Source organism: Pseudopipra pipra, chromosome 3, assembly GCF_036250125.1.
Source record: "Pseudopipra pipra isolate bDixPip1 chromosome 3, bDixPip1.hap1, whole genome shotgun sequence".
NCBI lineage: Eukaryota > Metazoa > Chordata > Aves > Passeriformes > Pipridae > Pseudopipra > Pseudopipra pipra.
Window position 1 is genome coordinate 100,375,916 of NC_087551.1, and position 12,147 is coordinate 100,388,062.

A 12,147-nucleotide genomic window follows, 5' to 3' on the forward strand; every position below is an offset into this window, starting at 1 on the left:
TACTTATAAATATTTGCTTGTGGTTTTCAGAGCAATGGTACTATATTATAACTCACTATTAAGAGTATATTATAATGGCCATACTGTGCCAATCCATAAAAGATTTAATGTGTTGCCTTCCTCTCACCACCAATCTGTTTAGCTCAATCTGTACATACCTTACTGTGGCAAGGCCCTGAAGGTGTGTTGTGCAATTTCTCTACCAGACTCTAAAGCTGGGCATCACATTAATATGTGAACATCCTTGTATGAGTTTTTGTGACAAGGTCTTGGTAGTGGAGGGCTACAGGGCTGGCTTCTGTGACAAGGTGACAGAAGGTTTCCCCATATCCCACAGGAATTTAAGGAAGAAGTTCAGGAAGAATTTCTTTAAGGAAAAGATGATTAAGCATTGGAATGGGCTGCCCAGGGGAGTAGTGGAGTCATTGTCCCTGGAGGTGTTCAAGAAACAACTGGATGTGGCACTTGGTGTTGTGGTCCAATTCACAAGGCAATGGTTGGTCAAACATTGGACTCCATGATCTCAGGTGTCTTTTCCAACTTTAAAGATTCTGTGAACAGAGCCAATGCCACTTACCAGATGGACCTGCCATTGGTCAAGGCCAAGCACATCAACAACGGTAGTGGCACCTCCTCAAGGATAATGTAGTTAACAGCAGCTGGAGAGAGAAGTAAGGATATGTGAGACAAACAGCTCTGCAGACTCCAAGGTCCGTGCAGAAGGAGGGGGAGAGAAGATGATGCAGGCACCCAAGCAGAGATTCCTCTGCAGTCCATGGTGCAGACCATGGTGAGCTGGATGTCCCTCTGCAGCCCATGAAGGTCCACAGGGGAGCAGAGATCCACCTGCAGCCCATGGAGGACCCCATGCCAGAGCAGGGGGATGCCCAAAGGAGTCTGTGACCCTGTGGGAAGCCCACGCTGGAGCTGTCTGGTCCTGGCAGGACCTGCGTCCCCTTGGACAGAGAAGGCTATGCTGGAGTAGATTTGCTGGCAGGAGTTGTGACCCCACAGGGGATCCACTATGGAGTAGCCTGTTCCCAAAGGACTGCATCCCATGGAAGGGACCCACACTGGAGCAGTTCATGAAGAACTGTAGCCTGTTGGAAGAACTCAGACTGGAGAAATTTCTGGAGGACTGTCTCCCATGGGAGGGACACCACGCTGGAGCAGAAGAAGAGTGAGGAGTCCTCTCACTGAGGAGGAAGGAGCAGTCAACACAAAATGTGTGAAAAAGTGACTGCAGCACCCATTCCCCATCCTTCTGCACCTCTGAGATGGAGGAGGTACAGAAAATTGTGAGTGAAGTTAAGCCCGGGAAGAAAGGAGGGAAGGGGACTATACACTATTACAACATTTGTCTTCAAGAGCAAGAAGCCCTACTTCTTGGGAAGTGGCTGGACATGGAAGTAGAGAATAAATCTTTTGTTTTCCTTTGCTTCCATGCATGGCCTTTGCTTTTGGTTTATTAAGCTGCCTTTGTCTTGACCCACAAGTTGTGCTTGTCTTATTTTCTTGCCTCCACTCCCATCCTGCTGAGGAGGGAAGCAATAGAGCAGCTTGGTAGACACCTGGCATCCAGCCAAGGTCAACTCACCACAACATACTAGTATTTTGATGAGATAGTTCCTACTCTTTGGGACTGGTTCATTTTGCAGTGAATGATAAAATCCCGTCAAAGAGTTTTAAATAAGCATTAATGAAGTATTTCATAATTCTTCTTATCCCCAAATACACAAAAACTTCCTCACACATTACAGAAATTTAAGTAACTCAGTAGTACTATGAGACAAAATTCTTGCCATAGCAGCCTCTTTTAACTACGTATTGTGCCATGATACAATTTCAAAGGTTATTTTAGTCCCTTTCTTTGAGGTAAACAGCAGCATTCAGAAAACATTAGAACATTTTCTAGTTTTGAAGTACAAGGGATTCAAGCACACACATTCAATTAGGAGAAAAGGAGAAAAAAATCAAACCAAAAGAGTTTTTAAGACTTCAGAGCATACTGCCTCATGTACCAAGAGATTATTCTGTCCCTTGCATATTTGATGCAGCCTCCTGCTGTATCAGACAGAGGTACTGCTCTCAACTGAATCCCATGGAGCTTAAGTGTAGCTCTGATACACTGATAATGCTGGATGTTATAGGTTCCAGGGATTTTCTTCCCCCTCCTCTCCTGTTGTGTGTGCCAGAGGTCCCCTGTTTCCTGTCTCCAGCTGATAGTAGCGGGATGGTGGAGGGTCAGAGAGAAGGGGAGGGGGCTGGACCCTTGTCAGCTGGGGGGAGCAGGGGGCGGTGGGCTGGCAGTGTCTGACAACTGAAACAGATGATGCCGCACACCACCTATGTAAACAGAAATAGGCGCTGGGGCTGATGTAGCACAGAGATATGACCCTGCCCATAGAGCCGCTGAGTCTAGACTCCAGATGTGTTCTCACTGTTACCAGGCCAATTCAGATCCAACTGGTAAATATTTCTACCAGATGACAGTGGGCTCAGTTACAGAAATGAGGACAAAGGACAAAAATAGGCAGAAAATGAGCACTGGGCATTATTGCTGCTTAGAAAAATATTTTGCATAGTTTTGGAGATGTTAGGGGGCAATTATTTAAATAGATCATATACATTCTTTTATGTTCTTACCATGCTCAGCTGAAAAATTTCCAAGGCAAACTGAAGGCTATTTAGGCAAATTAGTCACTCTAAAATGAACTGATACAGAGGTTTGTAAAGGATAAAATAAAATTTATACTAGGACTTTACCATATGGACATAAAGAAATGAGGGAAAACCATAGTATTGATAACCTCAGACTGGTAAATACCAGTTTATTGGGAAGTGAGTGTTATGTGATTTATTTACAGAAATGGGTGATTATAGAACAAGGACACCGTACAGAATCAAAATTCAGGACAGAAACCCCTGTCTGCTGGTGTTTCATCACCCCATATGTAAAACTGTGACTCCTGGTCTGTGTGGTGTTCAGAATGTCATAAAGTGTATTAATTAAGAAACAACCAAGTACCACTGATGAAATCAAGGCTCTGACAAGTTTTAAGATGTTACTGGTTTGCATCTGCCTCAGACAACTAGAGTGACATAACAGAGCTATACAATGATCTGGATTTTCTGTCTTTTTCTTCATATATGGTATTGTGCCACATAACCACTGGCAAAAGATTTGTCTTTGCAGAGTTGCAGTCTTAGACAGTGTATGCTAAGAGACTGTAAGCACAGGAGAATATTATGTATAGCCTTTATGAAGACATTTGCAATTTGCCATAAGATCCTCTGTTTGAGTCCCATGTTTGCAAGATGACTACCAATAAGTGATTCCAGCAGGAGACATGTGAACAGAAGATGATACATGGCTTTAAATAGCCTCTTTCACTAACTGACAAAAGTAGGAGTCCTGCTTTCCGTGGTTCGAATGAGCCTTCCTGAGACTAATTTGTCTGTCTCATGGGTAGGACAAAAATCACAGTACCTCAATGTAGTTAAGATATGGAGTTTCATATATAAAAGAAAATTAATAAACCAAAGTGTTTTTCAAATTTTCTTTTACATAATCAGAAGTTTCTATGAATGTTGTTATATTGTTTTGCAAATCATTTATTAGACTAAAGAGGTTTCCAAGCATGTCTAATACTGGTGTTCGTAAGAAATGTATAAGCTCAGCCTTGCAACAGAGTATTTTGGGAGTGTTTTTGCTCACCCCAGTAAATGGTAGCCAAATACCTTTTTGACACACACATATGGGTATGCAAAAAGCATTCAGATCAGCAGAGACTGAAGCCATCTGATCTCCAAAATCTAAGTTAGAAATGACTTAGCTATTAAAATTATCACATTAAACAAGGAATAGCTTGGTTCCTCACTTAGGACTCATAAACCAGCAGCAGGAGCTTTGAACTGAAGAAGAAAGACTACCCTAATCTAAAAGTTCTTTGAGAAGACCTTTTAAATAGTTAACCTTCTAGTTATGTTATAACTGCACCTTTTTTTGTGCGCACCTGTGAAGCAATTACTTTGTGTTCAAGAGATAGAGTGGATTTTCTTACTAATTGGCTCTCCTTGCACTATGTTACTTTGCTTTTTCTCTCCCCTCTCATCTTCCCTTTGTGTTTGAGGAGCTCTAGCCAAATGTTAAATATTCCTGAGGAGAAGTTAGCAAGCACCGGTACAAAATGGTTTGGCTGAATACTTGGAGAATATCCGTATATATTCTCTGGTGAGCAGTAGTGTACTGTGAAATTGCTGCATTTAATTGGGTTACAGCTGCTGATCATTTTGTGCAGCTATACTGGGGATTTTCTAACAGATTCTCTCACTTAACACAGTTTCTTTTCTCATACCTTTTCACCTATATACAGAGAAAAAGAAAGTACAAGTATGAGAATATATGAACCCAGACAGGTGAAAGACTGAAGCTCTGTCTTTGTACAAAACCACAGCGCTTCATCCTTTCAGAGGGAGCACAGTTTTAGCATTTATTCACCTAAAGGATTAATACCAAGCTTCATGGTACCAAAACAATTTAAAACTGACATAAATTAGACATATAAGGCCTGAGGACACAGAGGACATAACACAAAGTTTTGGGTTTTGGCAGAGAATAAAGAAGAGCATTGAGCAGACCCTAAAAGAGAAAAAAAAAAAAAAAAAAAAAACAAAAAAAAAAAAAAAACACAACCTTTTGGTTTCCTTCACCAGAGGATGCCTTCTCTTCCATCACTGTCTGTTCTCAACAGGAATGGCATCTAAGAACTGACCCCATTCTCCATTCCTTTCTCTCCTGAGAAGAGCTTTTTAAAAAGCGGACAGCTCTTTGATCTGCTGGCTTCCTGTAGTTATTCACACCACAGTTATTCAGCAGCTCCACCTCACTGACCAGGTCAATGAACATGATTTAAGCAATATCACATAGTACTGCCTACTGAATATTAAACTATAATAAGCTTTCATCTCCCACAACCTGTGCCTCAGAAAATCTGCTGACTTCCTCCCCATGAATTAATAAATTTTTTTGGCTGATTGGGAGTAGGTGAGGACCTTCATGTACCAAGAGGATCCAACTTCAAGAATGGAATGCCACATCCCATGTTTTCTTTATTAAGGGAAATGCTAAATGTTTTCAGCCTCCACATTAGTTTTCCCAAAGTTATAGACAACCTTTTTTCTCTAGAACAAAAAGCCTGAAAATTAAAGGATGAGAGAAACAGAGATAGAGACCTGAGAGCTAATATAAAGTTGAGAGGACCAAATGAGAAACAACTGACATTTTCAGGTGTAATACCTTGCTAAATTATCCAAATTGCCACAAAGGCTACAAATAAGATTACATCAAAAAGTGGTTATAACACAAGCAGATATTCACAAACAACATTATTTTCAAGAAAATTATAACCTCATATCTGAAGGAAGTTAATTTTGCTACAAGCTACTATTGATAATCATGATGAAACAGTATTTTGAGAAACTGCCTGAAATAGACTCAACAATTTCTTCAGTTCTGCACATAAATATTGATTTGCCCATACAAATGCAGTTGTATAGAAATAACACATACTAAGTAAAGATACTATATAGATTGTGTAAAAGAACTATTGCTTATTATGATCTGTCCCATCTTTTCCCTTTCCCTTTCCCTCTCCCTCTCCCTTTCTCGTTCCCTTATCTATTTTATTTATTTTTAAACAGTCTTATAGGACTTTATTTGCACTTTTGGACTTCAAGATACCTTTAGACTTCAAAATACCTTTAGACATCCAGTCTTGTGCTCATCTACAACATTTAGCTCAATGCTATTAGCATGTGCATTTTTTCATTTTTATCTAAAATTTTCTTCCAGTCTTTGGTGACTGATTGTCATACAACATTAGAAGGTAATTCACAAAGTAATAGTGCGTGTGAGTTTGGGGGAGAGAAAATATATGCATATATGTTTTCATCCAGGCAAACAAGAAAATCCGAAAAAATAGTAACGAATGGTCATTTATTTTAGCTTAATTGTTTTTTATTTGCAGATAAGAGCTGTTGTGGTGGTACTGCATAAGAAGATCCATGTATATTTTTTGAATGGTTTAAGATATCTCTTGGTTCTTTTTAAAACAGTTGCATTTTCTATTGACCGAAAAAGGTCGAGAACCACTGTTCCAGAAAATCCCCGCCCGACGGGTGGGTACAAAAGGTAATTAATGGCTATATTCATTAGATAGTTAGTATGCAAAGGAGAAAGCCTAAATCAGGAAGCCAGTAAATTTGCAAGAAAAAAAAAAAAAGACCTCAGAGAACGCAGAATTTCCAGAGGCAAAACAAAGAAGCCAAGGCACCAGCGGGAATATTTAAAATGGGCACACACAGGAAGTTTCTGCGCAGAACACAGGAAGAGATGGGAATTCAGTCATTTCTAGTGGGAGTCAGGAGAGAGTTTGAGTTCACTGAAGAATGAGCCAAGTTGAAGACAAGTTGTCCTGGTTCAGAGAAAAATATCTTTGATTCTGGAGAAATCTCATATAGGGAAAGGATACTGATCTATAAAAAGCCTCCAAAATACTTGTGCAAATACCTGAAGAATGACCCATACTGTGAAACTGTTGGCCTATAGCAGGGAAATGAGGATAAGGATTGCATTTTTTGCTTCAATTTTGTAAGATTTTTTTACCAAAGCATTACAATTTTATCCTTTATTTTTCAATTAAATACAACAACGGTTAAAAAACAGAACACAGGCCTTTGTGAGTAGCTCTACACTTACAAATTCTGCAGTGCTTCCCAGGGGTTAGCAACTAGTAACTTACACCATTAAATTGCTGAAATTATTCCAGGATTTTACTAGTCCCATCCCAGAGTATTCCTGGGCATGATGTAGGAGCAAGTATGGGCCAAGGAGCACTTCAGTAGGCAGCTGGGATGGGGCCATCCTGTTTAGAAGGTAGGAAGGTTGAACACTGTGAATGTGTTCATTCCAGTTTGCCTCAGTGAATCACATGATTAATTTGCTATTCTAGATATAGACTGTATATGCATGTGCTGGGTTTATCATGGAGTCCTATAAAAATAAATTATAAACCAGCAATATCAGTCCATTTTATAGAGTTATGAAAACCATATGAGAACTACAAGAGGTATAATATTTTGTTTCAGGGCTAAAACATCAGTATCACAACAAGGAAGAGATCCTTGACTGTTGGAATTCTCACTTAAATCAGTTTTACAGAATCACGGAGTAGATGAGGTTAAAAGGCATCTTTGGAGATTGACTAGTCTAACCCCCATGCTCAAAGCAGAATCAAGGAGAGCAGGCTGTCCATGATCATGTCCAGTCAGTTTTGAATAACTCCAAGGATAGAGACTCTGCAGCTTCGTTGGGCCACCTGTTTCACTGCTTTAAAAAATTACAGTAAAAGAGTTTTTCTAATGTTTAAGTTGAATTTCCATTGTTTCAGTTTGTGCCTACTGCTTCTCATCCTTTAACTGGATACCACTGAGAAGTGTCTGGCTCCAGGCTGATCGGTTCCAGCTCTCTTAGCATCTCTTCATATATCAGATGCTCCAACTACTCCATCCTGTCCATGCCCTATACTGGACTCACTCCAGTATGTCCACATCTTCTTTTTACTGGTGAGCCTAGAAGTGGACCCAGCACTCCAGATGTGTCTCACCAGGGCTGAGAAGAGGGGAAGGATCACCTTTCTCAACCTTCTGGCAAAACATCAAAAGAGGAAAAAAGAATATTTCAGAAGAATTATCTACTGATTTCTTGATCCTTCCACAGAATGATATCAAAGTGGAAAAAAAAAAACATTAACTCAGTTAACAATGTGCTTCTAAATCAACTTTATGGCCTCTCATGATTTTTTTGTTAAGTGTGCATTTTTCTGGTTTTGCACCTGAGACACCTCATTAGATATACAACATTCTCATCATAAGAAAAGAATATATAGTGATAAAATTGTAAGTAATAAGGAATAAATTTGTAGTATTGATAAAATTATGCTCATAAAAGAGAAGGATGGAAACTGATCAAGGGTAATCTCAAAGGAGAACTCATGGAACTTGAAACCACATTCCCACTTTTCTGTCACAATAGTTTATACAAATCATGGAAACAAATTATTAATATTTACTACTACACTGCCTGTAACTGTCTTGAGCTATGTTAAGCTTGATTAGGACTTGCATATTTAAAACTTGATTTAGATTTAATTAAGTGGCATATAGGCATGTTTTTGGTTCATCTTTTCAGTTACTGTTGACAAAGAGACAGCAGGATGTTCAGTGTTTTTAAAGTATAAGTATTTTTAAGCTAGTACATAGATTGCCTCTAGCAATATTCAGAGTCATTTAGAAATAATCAGAAGGCTGAATTTGGTGCACTGACAACATCCATTTCCTCTAAGCTTTTAATTTGGCACATGTCATTAATAACATCAGACTAACATATTACCCCTGGCACACGGTAACTGCAAGATGATTATCCCCGAATGCCATGCTTGTAAGAGTTTGCAACTTTAAAGTCTTTTCCATTCTGGAAGCCAAACTGATATATGGGTGACTAAAGCCATCACAGTAGATTATTGTTATTGATTTTTCCTAAGCAACTCTCCCTACTTCTCATGTAAATTAAGACAAAAATTGAGCGACCTGGTCTACTGGAAGGTGTCCTTTCCCATAGCAGGGGGATTGGAACTAGGTGACCTTTAAGGTCCCTTCCAACTCAGATCATTCTATGATTGAAAAATGAAGCTTTATTGTGCATTAGTTTTTGATTAACTGATGTCTCCTAGGGTAAAATAAGAACACTTTATGGTTTCCACCTCTAAAATGTTGCAGAACATAACAGCTATAGTCTTTAGTAGTTCAGTTTTAAGTCATACTGATAGATTTGTTTATTTCTAGGGAGCATTTTTTCACAGGACTGTTCTAAAAATAGGTGAAGTCCCTCCAGGTAATATCTTTCTTTCTCTTACTTCTCCATTAACTTTTTTCTTTTGTTTTACTCAAAAGTATTCATGCCATCTGTCCTTGGGATCAACTTCATTACATAGCAGTTGAAACTCTATATTAGCCCCCCTCTTTGTAAAACAAAAAACATAGTTCATTTGCACAAGGAATGTCATGGAATTTTGCTTAAAGATTAGCAGAAAACATGACATGGAAATCGCAAGTCCAGCCATTTAGCGACTGACCAGCCTGAACAGGCTTGACACCCAATTTGGCTGTAATCTGTGAATATGTTATATCTTGCACAATGCTCTCTCTTGCCTTTGGTAACCATTTCTGTATTGTGATCAAGAAACTTTGACAAAAACTGTACACCATTGTTCTAGGCCCACTTGCAAACATCCAGGCTCCTAAAGAGCTAAATAGATGCAGAAGAGAGAATAAAATATTAGACTAGTGCAAGTATGCATTGTAAAGGTATATATTCCAAAGTGTGATAGTTAGTCGAGCTGAGGAGTGGTCTCCAGCTTGCCTTTTTCTACAGCAGTGCTACATCCAGCATAGAGCCCGTCTTCTGTATTCAGTTTGGAAATGCTTTAAACAGATTTCAGTGACATGAAGATAACTCTAGTTCATTGTTTTGTCACTTCATTATAGTATGGTATTGCAGTAGTAAGTGGAGGATTCATTCACATATATAGGCACTGTAAAAAACACAGATCATTTCCTGCCCCACAAAGTTACAGTCAGCAGTGAATAACTGATATGAATTACTTAACATTCAAAATCACAGTTTGAAGAAGTGGAACTTCCTATTTGGGAAAAAAAAAATAAATCCATTGTGTGTTCAGGGCTGTTTGAAAAAGAATGGACTAATTTCCAGTCAAGTATGATTAAAAGCCCTAAAACGGTACATCCATTTTATGAAGATGGGTTTCTTCAGACACACACAAATTTTGGTGATAAAAGTAACTTCTGTTTCAGACTAATATAAAATTGAATCTGCAAAAAAATTCTCTGTATAAGAGGGAGAATTTCCCTGTCATTTTTTTCCCATTAAGCCATCTGCAATAGAGATCAGACAAACAAAGTGTAGTCTGATAGAGAGAACCACTTTATTCTCTTTTACTGAAAATAACGCTGAAGCATTAAAGCATTATCTTCCACAGGATTCATTGGAATCGGTTTATACAGATTCATCTATTAAAAATACGTGTAAACCCATGTCACACCCAGTATGCTGTTGTATACAATCCACCAACAGAATTTTGCAACCTGCGTTTTGGTCCAGTTGTGTGCATATGTATCATTAGCAAAACTACAGTATCGGTTTCCTGATCTGTGTACTGTTAAATGCTCCAGAAGAGCTTATGCTTTGAAACTTACAATTGCAAAAACTATCATTGCCAGAAGTCCATAGCCAAAAACTCTGTTCCTCTATGGCTTTACAGACTGAACATTTTCTGTTACATTTAAGAAACACTAAGTCCAACAGGGTGTGGATTAGGCACACTTTGTTCAAATAATTGTCTAATGTCCATCAAATAAACAATAAAACCAAAATCATTCATTGAGACCTAATGAAACCAGTGGGTCTATTATTAATAGATATATTTACCAAAAAAAAAAAAAAAAAAAAAAAGCTCAGAAACTGACATTCAGTGGTTTTTATTCTTTGTTGGTTTGGTTGCTTTGGGGTTTGTTTTGAGTGGGGTTTTTTTGTTTGTGGTGGTATTGTTGTTGTTGGTTTGGTTTGGGGTTTCTTTTGGCAATCCTTCCTTTTCCAATTTGTTGTAGAGAATGGAAGAATTGAGCACTATGTAATAGTATCTGCTAAAAATCTGAGCTCCCAAAAAACATAAGGAACCTCTAAATCCTTAAGGACTGTCTCAGGGCTTTTCATAATACTTTCCTGCTTTTATTTTATTTAACTGAGGCTGGAACAGAACTTCTTTGGAGTGGAGAACAAGTTAATTCATGTAAACCTGTGCAGGACCTCTTATTTTTCTGTGTAGACTACTAGTAGAGAGTAAAATCCATGTGTATGACTTTTTCCTCCTGTAAGTATAGTTTTTGTAGCCATGTAGTCACAGCACATTTACTCAAATTTCTACAGAGGCATCAAGAAAACCTTGAGTTGCACCACTCAGGGAACCTGTATAACACAGACACACACTTTTCCCATGACAAAAATTTACAACTTATTGAATTATATATAAATTTTGAAGTCACAGGGATTAAAGAAAGGCAGAATATCAAAGGCATCTAAAAGACAAAAAGTTAGCATTATAGTCTTTAGCCTTGTCTCCAAAAAGGTCAGTGAGTAAGACATCAGTTTTTACGAGCTGTCAAAGTGATGAGCATGTAGGTGGTTAAGATCTATTTCTTCTTTGACTAAGGAGATTGCTTGGGCAATGACTAGGGAGATATGGTCAATGTTTTAAGTACACATTAGGTGCATTGGTCCTATTAGGTGCTATTTTTCTCCTTGTCGCTGTTCCATTCACCCTTGCATTTTCAGCATTCATTTAATGGTGTTTCATTACAGTTCACAGGAGCCTTAATGTATTTTCCCTAACTTTTCACTGTAAACTCCTGCAATAATATTCTTGCAATAATATGAAAAGAAAGTGAATCAAGATGTAATGACAATGCAAACCAAAAGACAATATTCCACCACATCCTCAAAGGATCTGATGTCTCCTTGTTGTTCTAAGGCATGGTTTCGGTGGAGTGGAAAGATGCAAAATGGAAGATAGATGGATAAAGGTAGATTATTGCAGGAAAAGGAAATAATTAAAATTAATTAAAAAGAGGAATAGGTAAGTCACTCTCCTAACAAACTGATGGAAAAAAAAACCCAGAATGATAGAGAAAGAATTAGAAAAGCAATAATTTTTTTATCCAGACAAATTTTTAATTCTCTATGTACAACTATATGAGTGTCTACAGGATATAATATAGGTCTAAATATTCTTATTCTATTTGTTAAATATGCACTACTCCAAAGAAAGACATGAAGCTTTTTGAACTGTTTAAAACAAAGATAATCATATTTCTGCTAACCTTTTCCTCTTCAGCATCTTCATGTGGGGAACATCTTAAAAATTATTTTCTGGATAGATGATGTCCCTGCAAGGCATCTCTAGACCTCTCCATGCAGTGAAGATGAGATTCTTCAGCAGTCTCTTAGCAGTC